Source organism: Drosophila mauritiana, unplaced genomic scaffold (genome assembly GCF_004382145.1).
Source record: "Drosophila mauritiana strain mau12 unplaced genomic scaffold, ASM438214v1 U_200, whole genome shotgun sequence".
In the NCBI taxonomy this organism is placed as follows: Eukaryota; Metazoa; Arthropoda; class Insecta; order Diptera; family Drosophilidae; genus Drosophila; species Drosophila mauritiana.
Window position 1 is genome coordinate 1 of NW_022881335.1, and position 11,733 is coordinate 11,733.

The window sequence follows — 11,733 nt, forward strand, 5'->3', positions numbered from 1 at the left end:
GTGATGCCCTTAGATGTCCTGGGCTGCACGCGCGCTACAATGAAAGTATCAACGTGTATTTCCAGACCGAGAGGTCCGGGTAAACCGCTGAACCACTTTCATGCTTGGGATTGTGAACTGAAACTGTTCACATGAACTTGGAATTCCCAGTAAGTGTGAGTCATTAACTCGCATTGATTACGTCCCTGCCCTTTGTACACACCGCCCGTCGCTACTACCGATTGAATTATTTAGTGAGGTCTCCGGACGTGATCACTGTGACGCCTTGCGTGTTACGGTTGTTTAAAAGTTGACCGAACTTGATTATTTAGAGGAAGTAAGTCGTAACAAGGTTTCCGTACCTGCGGAAGGATCGTATAATATCCTTATCGTAATAAACATTGTTATAATACAAATAAATACAATTACCAAAATAAAAATATTACAAAATGATTCCACGGAATCAAAAGTTAAAGTCAAAATAAAATGAAGATGGCTTTTATTTTATATGTGGGGCTTGGCAACCTCATAAAAAGACTTTAACATTATTAATGTTGTTGTGCGTATTTGTGGCAGTACCTACTACAACAATGGCGTTTCCTATAAAAACAAATTCTCGAAAATGGAAATCGAAGAAACTGAACAAAATTTGAAAGTAGAAGTCGAATTAAAATTAAAATAATTTTGAATGTGGTATTCAAAATAAGTGTGTGTGTATATGGACCATAATATACACGCGTTGCGAATATGTATTGTTCATCTATGTTATGAGCATACGTTGGCTAATGCAACAACCTAAAATATACAATGTTTGTACCTGTCATCCATCAGGTTAATGTTTTATATAAATTTTGCAGTATGTGTCACCCAAAATAGCAAACCATAACCAGATTTTTATGATACATAATGCTTATATGAAACTAAGACATATCGCAACATTTATTTTTAGGTATAAAAAATAAATTTATTGAAGGAATTGATATATGCCAGTAAAATGGTGTATTTTTAATTTCTTTCAATAAAAACAATATTGATATTATATAAAAATGAATTATAAAACTCTAAGCGGTGGATCACTCGGCTCATGGGTCGATGAAGAACGCAGCAAACTGTGCGTCATCGTGTGAACTGCAGGACACATGAACATCGACATTTTGAACGCATATCGCAGTCCATGCTGTTATGTACTTTAATTAATTTTATAGTGCTGCTTGGACTACATATGGTTGAGGGTTGTAAGACTATGCTAATTAAGTTGTTTATAAATTTTTTATAAGCATATGGTATATTATTGGATTAAATAATGATTTTATTCATAATATTAAAAAAGAAATGAAAAACATTATCTCACATTTGAATGTGAAAAACGAAGAGAAATATTTTCTTTTTCAATCAAATAATACTGAGAAATGTCTAGCATAAAAAATTGAAATATTTTTCATCTAGAATTGTCTCTTATTAATGATTCGGAAAAAGAAAAATCTTGGTTTTGTTATTATTCTTCGTTGGTTCGTTAAATGGATAAAAAATAACTTTGCTTACAAGAACTATTGGAACTATTTATAACGAATTTAATTGATTGTTTTATCATTTATATATAAAGAATTTATGGCAAAAAATAGTTATATATACAACCTCAACTCATATGGGACTACCCCCTGAATTTAAGCATATTAATTAGGGGAGGAAAAGAAACTAACAAGGATTTTCTTAGTAGCGGCGAGCGAAAAGAAAACAGTTCAGCACTAAGTCACTTTGTCTATATGGCAAATGTGAGATGCAGTGTATGGAGCGTCAATATTCTAGTATGAGAAATTAATGATTTAAGTCCTTCTTAAATGAGGCCATTTACCCATAGAGGGTGCCAGGCCCGTATAACGTTAATGATTACTAGATGATGTTTCCAAAGAGTCGTGTTGCTTGATAGTGCAGCACTAAGTGGGTGGTAAACTCCATCTAAAACTAAATATAACCATGAGACCGATAGTAAACAGTACCGTGAGGGAAAGTTGAAAAGAACTCTGAATAGAGAGTTAAACAGTACGTGAAACTGCTTAGAGGTTAAGCCCGATGAACCTGAATATCCGTTATGGAAAATTCATCATTATAAAATTGTAATATTTAAATAATATTATTAAGAATAATGTGCATTTTTTCCATATAAGGACATTGTAATCTATTAGCATATCCCAAATTTATCATAAAATATAACTTATAGTTTATTCCAATTAAATTGCTTGCATTTTAACACAGAATAAATGTTATTAATTTGATAAAGTGCTGATAGATTTATATTATTACAGAGCGTTAATTTTTCGGAATTATATAATGGCATAATTATCATTGATTTTTGTGTTTATTATATGCTCTTGTATGATTAACAATGCGAAAGATTCAGGATACCTTCGGGACCCGTCTTGAAACACGGACCAAGGAGTCTAACATATGTGCAAGTTATTGGGATGTAAACCTAATAGCGTAATTAACTTGACTAATAATGGGATTAGTTTTTAGCTATTTATAGCTAATTAACACAATCCCGGGGGCGTTCTATATAGTTATGTATAATGTATATTTATATTATTTATGCCTCTAACTGGAACGTACCTTGAGCATATATGCTGTGACCCGAAAGATGGTGAACTATACTTGATCAGGTTGAAGTCAGGGGAAACCCTGATGGAAGACCGAAAACAGTTCTGACGTGCAAATCGATTGTCAGAATGAGTATAGGGGCGAAAGACCAATCGAACCATCTAGTAGCTGGTTCCTTCCCGAAGTTTCCCTCAGGATAGCTGCGTGCATTTTAATATTATATAAAATAATCTTATCTGGTAAAGCGAATGATTAGAGGCCTTAGGGTCGAAACGATCTTAACCTATTCTCAAACTTTAAATGGGTAAGAACCTTAACTTTCTTGATATGAAGTTCAAGGTTATGATATAATGTGCCCAGTGGGCCACTTTTGGTAAGCAGAACTGGCGCTGTGGGATGAACCAAACGTAATGTTACGGTGCCCAAATTAACAACTCATGCAGATACCATGAAAGGCGTTGGTTGCTTAAAAAGCAGGACGGTGATCATGGAAGTCGAAATCCGCTAAGGAGTGTGTAACAACTCACCTGCCGAAGCAACTAGCCCTTAAAATGGATGGCGCTTAAGTTGTATACCTATACATTACCGCTAAAGTAGATGATTTATATTACTTGTGATATAAATTTTGAAACTTTAGTGAGTAGGAAGGTACAATGGTATGCGTAGAAGTGTTTGGCGTAAGCCTGCATGGAGCTGCCATTGTACAGATCTTGGTGGTAGTAGCAAATAATCGAATGAGACCTTGGAGGACTGAAGTGGAGAAGGGTTTTCGTGTGAACAGTGGGTTGATCACGAGTTAGTCGGTCCTAAGTTCAAGGCGAAAGCCGAAAATTTTCAAGTAAAACAAAATGCCTAACTATATAAACAAAGCGAATATAATACACTTGAATAATTTTGAACGAAAGGGAATACGGTTCCAATTCCGTAACCTGTTGAGTATCCGTTTGTTATTAAATATGGGCCTCGTGCTCATCCTGGCAACCAGGAACGACCATAAAGAAGCCGTCGAGAGATATCGGAAGAGTTTTCTTTTCTGTTTTATAGCCGTACTACCATGGAAGTCTTTCGCAGAGAGATATGGTAGATGGGCTAGAAGAGCATGACATATACTGTTGTGTCGATATTTTCTCCTCGGACCTTGAAAATTTATGGTGGGGACACGCAAACTTCTCAACAGGCCCGTACCAATATCCGCAGCTGGTCTCCAAGGTGAAGAGTCTCTAGTCGATAGATAATGTAGGTAAGGAAGTCGGCAAATTAGATCCGTAACTTCGGGATAAGGATTGGCTCTGAAGATTGAGATAGTCGGGCTTGATTGGGAAACAATACATGGTTTATGTGCTCGTTCTGGGTAAATAGAGTTTCTAGCATTTATGTTAGTTACTTGTTCCCCGGATAGTTTAGTTACGTAGCCAATTGTGGAACTTTCTTGCTAAAATTTTTAAGAATACTATTTGGGTTAAACCAATTAGTTCTTATCAATTATAACGATTATCAATTAACAATCAATTCAAACTGGCACGGACTTGGGGAATCCGACTGTCTAATTAAAACAAAGCATTGTGATGGCCCTAGCGGGTGTTGACACAATGTGATTTCTGCCCAGTGCTCTGAATGTCAAAGTGAAGAAATTCAAGTAAGCGCGGGTCAACGGCGGGAGTAACTATGACTCTCTTAAGGTAGCCAAATGCCTCGTCATCTAATTAGTGACGCGCATGAATGGATTAACGACGGACGTGTTTTCGTTGCGCTCGTGTACAGATTGCGAATAACTAAGTTTTCCTTGTTGGAAAGTAATTAAATCGGTGATTTAGTGCTCCGCGGAAGTCGAGTGAAAATTGTCGAGTGTTAAAAACAAGCGGTTTGGAAATTATTAACAATAAACTATTGGAAATTTTCCACTCCGCACGTGCTGCGAGGCGAGCTTACGAGTAAGTTTTTCGAGTAAGCTTTTTGAGCAGCTGTCAAAAAAGCTTATTGGTGGCAGTCACTGCTAGGGTTTGTGTATAGGGACAGTTTTAGTGCTACCAGACGCTACCGATAGGTGGAGCTCTAGAGCATCTACCTTTTGTCACTGAGCAAACGAGCATACGGTTGCTGGCGTCGACGGTAGGAGGAGCCACCATCGGAGTTATGCCGATCGAGAGCGACAGCAGCGTGAGTGCCTTGAGCGGAAGTAGTGCTTCGAGGAAGTCCAAACGACGCAGGCGCAGAAGCCATCTGGCCTCTAAGAGCTCGGCGCCGACGCAGGCGAAATTGGTTGCCCTGGCATCGAATGGAGTGCCAGAACCCGTTGGTGTACTGGAGGAGGCGTTTTCGTCGCTGGAGGACGCCCGGGCGGCTACCCCCCCCACGCTGCTGCCACCGCTGTTGATCCTACTGCTGCCCCTGCTGCCGACCACACTGCTGCCTCCGCCGTTTCCACTGCTGCTAAAATTGTTGCCACCACTGCCACTGCCGCTACCGCTGCCGCCCGTGCTGGGCAAGCAGCCATGATGGCAGAGCTGTCGGCCACCCAGCGCATGGTGAGAAGCAGCTTCCGCAGCCTAGGAGAAGTGGACACGGAAGAGCTCTCGTATGCTATCAGCCGCTACGATGAGCTGGTGCTGGCGTTAATGCTCCGGTGTGGAGAACTGGAGACGCGGCTCGCTATGCCGCCACCGCCGCCGCCGTCGTCGAATCCGTTAAAGAATACGGCCGCCAATGCTCCCCAGATGCCACAGGTTGCACCCATCGCTGCCCCGCGGACCACCAAGGTTCGCGAGACGTGGTCAGCGGTGGTGAAGTGCGACGACCCTGCGCTATCGGGGAAAGCTATAGCGGAAAAGGTGCGAACGATGGTTGCACCCTCCCTCGGAGTCAGAGTACATGAGGTACGTGAGCTCCGTCGAGGTGGTGGTGCGATCATTCGTACTCCTTCAGTTGGAGAGCTGCAGAAGGTGGTAGCATCAAAGAGGTTCGCTGAAGTTGGGCTAAAGGTGGCACGGAATGCGGCCGAGAAGCCGAAGGTCGTCGTCTATGACGTCGACACAGCTATCGGCCCTGAGGAATTCATGCAGGAGCTGCATGGAAATAACTTCGACAGCGATATGACTATGTCCCAATTTAAGAAGTCCGTGCACCTGGTGACCAAGGCGTGGTCGGTAACCGACGGCGCCACAGTAAATGTAACGCTAGAGGTAGACGACCGCGCGATGGCGAAGCTTGATGTAGGTCGTGTCTACATCAAGTGGTTCTCATTCCGATGCCGAGCACAGGTCCGCACATACGCCTGCCACAGATGCGTGGGTTTCGACCACAAGGTCAGCGAATGCCGGCAGAAGGACAATGTCTGCCGCCAGTGCGGGCAACAAGGCCACACCGCGGCAAAGTGCCAAAACCCGGTGGACTGCCGGAACTGCCGTCACAGAGGGCAACCCTCGGGGCATTACATGCTCTCGAACGTGTGCCCGATATACGGGGCGTTGCTGGCGAGGGTGCAAGCTAGACATTAATGTTTAGCTTCATCCAAGCGAACTGTGGCCGAGGCAGAGCTGCGACCATCGAGCTCGGAGTCCGACTCAGGAGATCGGAGTCTATGTTCGCGCTGGTGCAGGAGCCGTATCTCGGCGGGGACGGAATGGATGTGCTGCCTGAAGGAATGAGAATTTTCACCGATCGGCGAGGGAAGGCAGCCATCCTAGTAGATCAACAGGAAGCCATCTGTATGCCAGTGGAGACCCTCACCACGGATTATGGCGTATGTCTGGTCGTTAAAGGGAGCTTTGGCTCAATCTTCCTTTGCGCCGCATACTGCCAGTTCGATGCACCTCTGGAACCGTACCTCCGGTACATGGATGCGGTCCTGCTGCAGGCCAGCAGAACCCCCGCAATCCTGGGCCTCGACGCGAATGCAGTGTCCCCCATGTGGCTTAGCAAACTCTCTCGTCATGCCGAGGGGCAAGCTAACTACAGACGGGGTGAGCTGCTGTCAGAGTGGATGCTGGAGGCAAGAGTCGCCGCCCTAAACCAGTCAACAGAGGTGTACACGTTCGACAATCACAGAGCTACTAGCGATATCGACGTGACAATCGTCAATGAGGCAGCATCTATGTGGGCCACATATGAGTGGAGAGTGGACGAGTGGGAATTGAGTGACCACAACATCATTACTGTTGTGGCCGAACCAACTACCGCGCGCGCAGTTGAGAGCATAGCTCCTGTGCCGTCCTGGAACTTCTCCAATGCACGTTGGCGATTGTTCAAGGAGGAAATGGTGAGTAGAGCAGCCGAACTTCCGGAAAACTTCTCAGAGTCGCCGTTGGACCAGCAAGTTTCGACCCTGCGCAGTATAGTACATAATGTATGTGATATTGCGCTGGGAAGAAAGTCAATTCGATCGCCCAACAGGAGAGCACGTTGGTGGACTGCCGACCTCTGCGCTGCAAGGCGCGAAGTCCGGAGACTTCGTCGCCTACTCCAAGATGGAAGGCGTCGTGATGACGGTGCCGCTATAGAGCGTGTAGTGGTCGAGCTGAGGCGGGCCTCAGCAAACTACAAGAAGCTCATTGGGAGGGCGAAAATGGATGACTGGAAACGCTTCGTGGGAGATCATGCCGACGACCCATGGGGGCGCGTCTACAAGATTTGCCGAGGCCGCAGAAAGTGCACGGAGATTGGGTGCCTCCGCGTGAATGGCGAGCTCATCACTGATTGGGGTGACTGTGCACGAGTGCTCCTCCGCAATTTCTTCCCAGTTGCGGAGTCCGAAGCACCGACTGCCATCGCGGAGGAAGTCCCACCGGCCCTCGAAGAATTCGAGGTTGATGCATGTGTTGCCCGGTTGAAGAGCAGGCGCTCTCCCGGCTTGGACGGCATCAATGGCACTATCTGCAAGGCAGTCTGGCGCGCCATACCCGAGCACCTAGCATCGTTGTTTTCCCGATGCATCCGATTAGGATACTTTCCCGCCGAGTGGAAGTGCCCACGAGTCGTCTCGCTGCTCAAAGGGCCAGATAAGGACAAGTGTGAGCCCTCCTCATATAGAGGAATATGCTTGCTGCCAGTCTTTGGTAAGGTGCTCGAGGCCATCATGGTGAATCGTGTGAGAGAAGTTCTTCCGGAAGGCTGCAGATGGCAGTTTGGATTTCGCCAAGGACGATGTGTGGAGGATGCTTGGAGACACGTGAAGAGCAGTGTTTGTGCCAGCCCGGCGCAATACGTGCTCGGCACATTCGTGGACTTCAAAGGAGCATTCGACAACGTCGAATGGAGTGCTGCACTCCGCCGACTAGCAGACTTGGGATGCCGGGAGATGGGCTTGTGGCAGAGCTTTTTCTCCGGCCGAAGAGCAGTGATCCGAAGCAGTTCCGGTACTGTGGAAGTACCGGTAACTAGAGGCTGCCCGCAGGGGTCAATCAGTGGCCCATTTATCTGGGACATTCTGATGGATGTACTGCTTCAGCGTCTCCAGCCGTATTGCCAGCTGAGTGCATACGCTGATGACTTGCTGCTTCTCGTCGAGGGAAATTCCCGAGCTATGCTAGAGGAAAAAGGAGCACAGCTGATGTCCATCGTAGAAGCGTGGGGAGCGGAAGTTGGCGTTGCCGTCTCGACCAGCAAGACGGTAATAATGCTGCTAAAAGGTGCCTTGAGACGTGCGCCTACGGTGAGGTTTGCTGGAGCGAACCTTCCGTATGTGCGTAGCTGTCGGTACCTTGGCATCACGGTCAGTGAAGGAATGAAATTCCTCACGCACATAGCTTCGCTTCGCCAGCGGATGACCGGAGTCGTTGGAGCATTGGCGCGTGTGCTTCGAGCCGACTGGGGCTTCAGTCCTCGAGCCAGGCGGACCATATATGACGGACTCATGGCACCTTGTGTGCTGTTTGGTGCCCCGGTATGGTATGACACCGCCGAGCAAGTAGCCGCCCGGAGACGACTAGCCTCCTGCCAGAGGCTAATCCTGCTTGGATGCCTTTCGGTATGCCGAACAGTGTCCACAGTGGCACTGCAGGTACTTGGTGGAGCTCCCCCGCTTGACTTGGCTGCTAAGTTTTTAGCGGTCAAATACAAGCTGAAGCGTGGATACCCGCTGGAGGAGAACGACTGGCTATATGACGAGGACACTACGTGTCTAAGCTGGAAGCAGAGGAAGACTCGCCTAGAAGAGTGCTTACTGCAGAGTTGGCAGAACAGATGGGATGATGACAGCGAACCAGGACGGGTGACGCATAAATTCACCCCATATGTCACTCTCGCCTATCGGGATCCAAGATTTGGATTCTCGATGAGGACGTCTTACCTGCTGACAGGTCACGGGTCGTTTAACGCATTTTTGCAAGGGAGAGCCCTCAGCGATACCACTGCTTGCGCTTGTGGAGATCCATATGAGGACTGGATGCACATATTGTGCGCTTGCCCCCTATATGCAGATTTGCGGAACCTCGATGGACTTGGAGTGCAGCGCCTTGGCGAAAACTGGACCTTCGATAGAATCCTGGAAGATCAACAGAGGACTCAACGGCTGGCAGTGTTTGCGGACGAAGTGTTCCGTAGGAGGAGGGGTGTTTAGCCCAACAACTTCGCCGTGTGGTTAGCGGGCGAGAATACTTCCACAGTCCGCTATTGCTTGTCGTAAGAGGCGACTAATATAGCCATAGGTCCCTCTAACCCTGCTTGTCGGAGCAAAAGGAGGAGGCCCACCGAGCCTCTCTTTCGGTACCACGGGTTGTGCAGCTATCCAAGACTGCACATTGAGGTAGGCCCCCTGGTGGGAGTATCGTGGTGGCTGTGGTTGGTACCCATATCGCGGGTAGAGCCTTCGTGTTCGACGTTTGAGTTACGGTGCTAGTTGCGCAAAACTCGGGTGCTGTGACCCAGAGATCAGTAGAGATTTTAGGTAGATCTCGCTCCTCAGCAAGGGGGAGTGCTTGCCCGGCAAGCAAGTACTCGAATTGCTACCGGGGTTGGTCGCTATGTACATAGCTATAGCTTCTAGTCCGGGACGCTTGTCTGGCGTATCCAGACACATACACCATGTTGATACATGCACCACTTGTGGGTGTTCAGGGTGTCGTGGTTGTAATCCCTTCAGTGTGGAACACGCCACGTAAAACAAGTTCGGAGAGATCTGAAAAGTCGTCCGTTGTCCCTATCTACTATCTAGCGAAACCACAGCCAAGGGAACGGGCTTGGAATAATTAGCGGGGAAAGAAGACCCTTTTGAGCTTGACTCTAATCTGGCAGTGTAAGGAGACATAAGAGGTGTAGAATAAGTGGGAGATATTAGACCTCGGTTTGGTATCGTCAATGAAATACCACTACTCTTATTGTTTCCTTACTTACTTGATTAAATGGAACGTGTATCATTTCCTAGCCATTATACGGATATATTTATTATATCTTATGGTATTGGGTTTTGATGCAAGCTTCTTGATCAAAGTATCACGAGTTTGTTATATAATCGCAAACAAATTCTTTAATAAAACGATGCATTTATGTATTTTTGATTTGAAAATTTGGTATAACTCCAATTACTCAGGTATGATCCAATTCAAGGACATTGCCAGGTAGGGAGTTTGACTGGGGCGGTACATCTCTCAAATAATAACGGAGGTGTCCCAAGGCCAGCTCAGTGCGGACAGAAACCACACATAGAGCAAAAGGGCAAATGCTGACTTGATCTCGGTGTTCAGTACACACAGGGACAGCAAAAGCTCGGCCTATCGATCCTTTTGGTTTAAAGAGTTTTTAACAAGAGGTGTCAGAAAAGTTACCATAGGGATAACTGGCTTGTGGCGGCCAAGCGTTCATAGCGACGTCGCTTTTTGATCCTTCGATGTCGGCTCTTCCTATCATTGTGAAGCAAAATTCACCAAGCGTTGGATTGTTCACCCATGCAAGGGAACGTGAGCTGGGTTTAGACCGTCGTGAGACAGGTTAGTTTTACCCTACTAATGACAAAACGTTGTTGCGACAGCATTCCTGCGTAGTACGAGAGGAACCGCAGGTACGGACCAATGGCACAATACTTGTTCGAGCGAACAGTGGTATGACGCTACGTCCGTTGGATTATGCCTGAACGCCTCTAAGGTCGTATCCGTGCTGGACTGCAATGATAAATAAGGGGCAATTTGCATTGTATGGCTTCTAAACCATTTAAAGTTTATAATTTATTTTATAAACGACAATGGATGTGATGCCAATGTAATTTGTAACATAGTAAATTAGGAGGATCTTCGATCACCTGATGCCGCGCTAGTTACATATAAAAGCATTATTTAATACAATGACAAAGCCTAGAATCAATTGTAAACGACTTTTGTAACAGGCAAGGTGTTGTAAGTGGTTGAGCAGCTGCCATACTGCGATCCACTGAAGCTTATCCTTTGCTTGATGATTCGATAAATAAATGATTTTTCCTGTAGCCAAACAAACACCTCGTCATCAATTTAGTGACGCATATGATATTGTCCCTATCATATAATTTTTGATATAAAGACTTTAAAGAATTATATCAAGTTGCCAAATACCTCGTCATCAATTTAGTGACGCATATGATATTGTCCCTATCGTATAATTTTTGATATAAAGACTTTAAAGAATTCTATCACGTTGCAATACCTCGTCATCAATTTAGTGACGCATATGATATTGTCCCTATCATATAATTAATATAAAGACTTAATGAATTGTGTCAAGTTGCCAAACACCTCGTCATCAATTTAGTGACGCATATGATATTGTCCCTATCATATAATTTTTGATATAAAGACTTTAAAGAATTCTATCAAGTTGCCAAGTACCTCGTCATCAATTTAGTGACGCATATGATATTGTCTCTATCATATAATTAATATAAAGACTTTAATGATTTGTGTCACGTTGCCAAACACCTCGTCATCAATTTAGTGACGCATATGATATTGTCCCTATCATATAATTAATATAAAGACTTTTTAAAGAATTGTATCAAGTTGCCAAACACCTCGTCATCAACTACTATATTATGGTTGCGCCGACCTCTCATATTGTATTCTCTTATGTCTTCATAGGATTTTGGCAATTATACGAGTAAATTAAATAATATACATATGAAAATGATTAATTATTATATGTATAAGGGAAAAAATGCTGAAATATTCCCATATTATCTTAGTATTATAGAGGAAAGACCGT

The 11,733-nt window shown here is 45.1% G+C and overlaps 1 non-coding gene and 1 pseudogene across 1 annotated transcript; both read left to right on the forward strand.

Moving 5' to 3' along the window:
• Window positions 1-1,036: 1,036 nt before the first annotated feature.
• Window positions 1,037-1,215, forward strand: LOC117149354. The gene has a single exon (XR_004460232.1). It is a non-coding gene; the product is annotated as a 5.8S ribosomal RNA (ribosomal RNA).
• A 395-nt stretch (window positions 1,216-1,610) lies between these two features.
• LOC117149358 lies at window positions 1,611-10,959 on the forward strand (annotated as a pseudogene).
• Window positions 10,960-11,733: the final 774 nt, after the last annotated feature.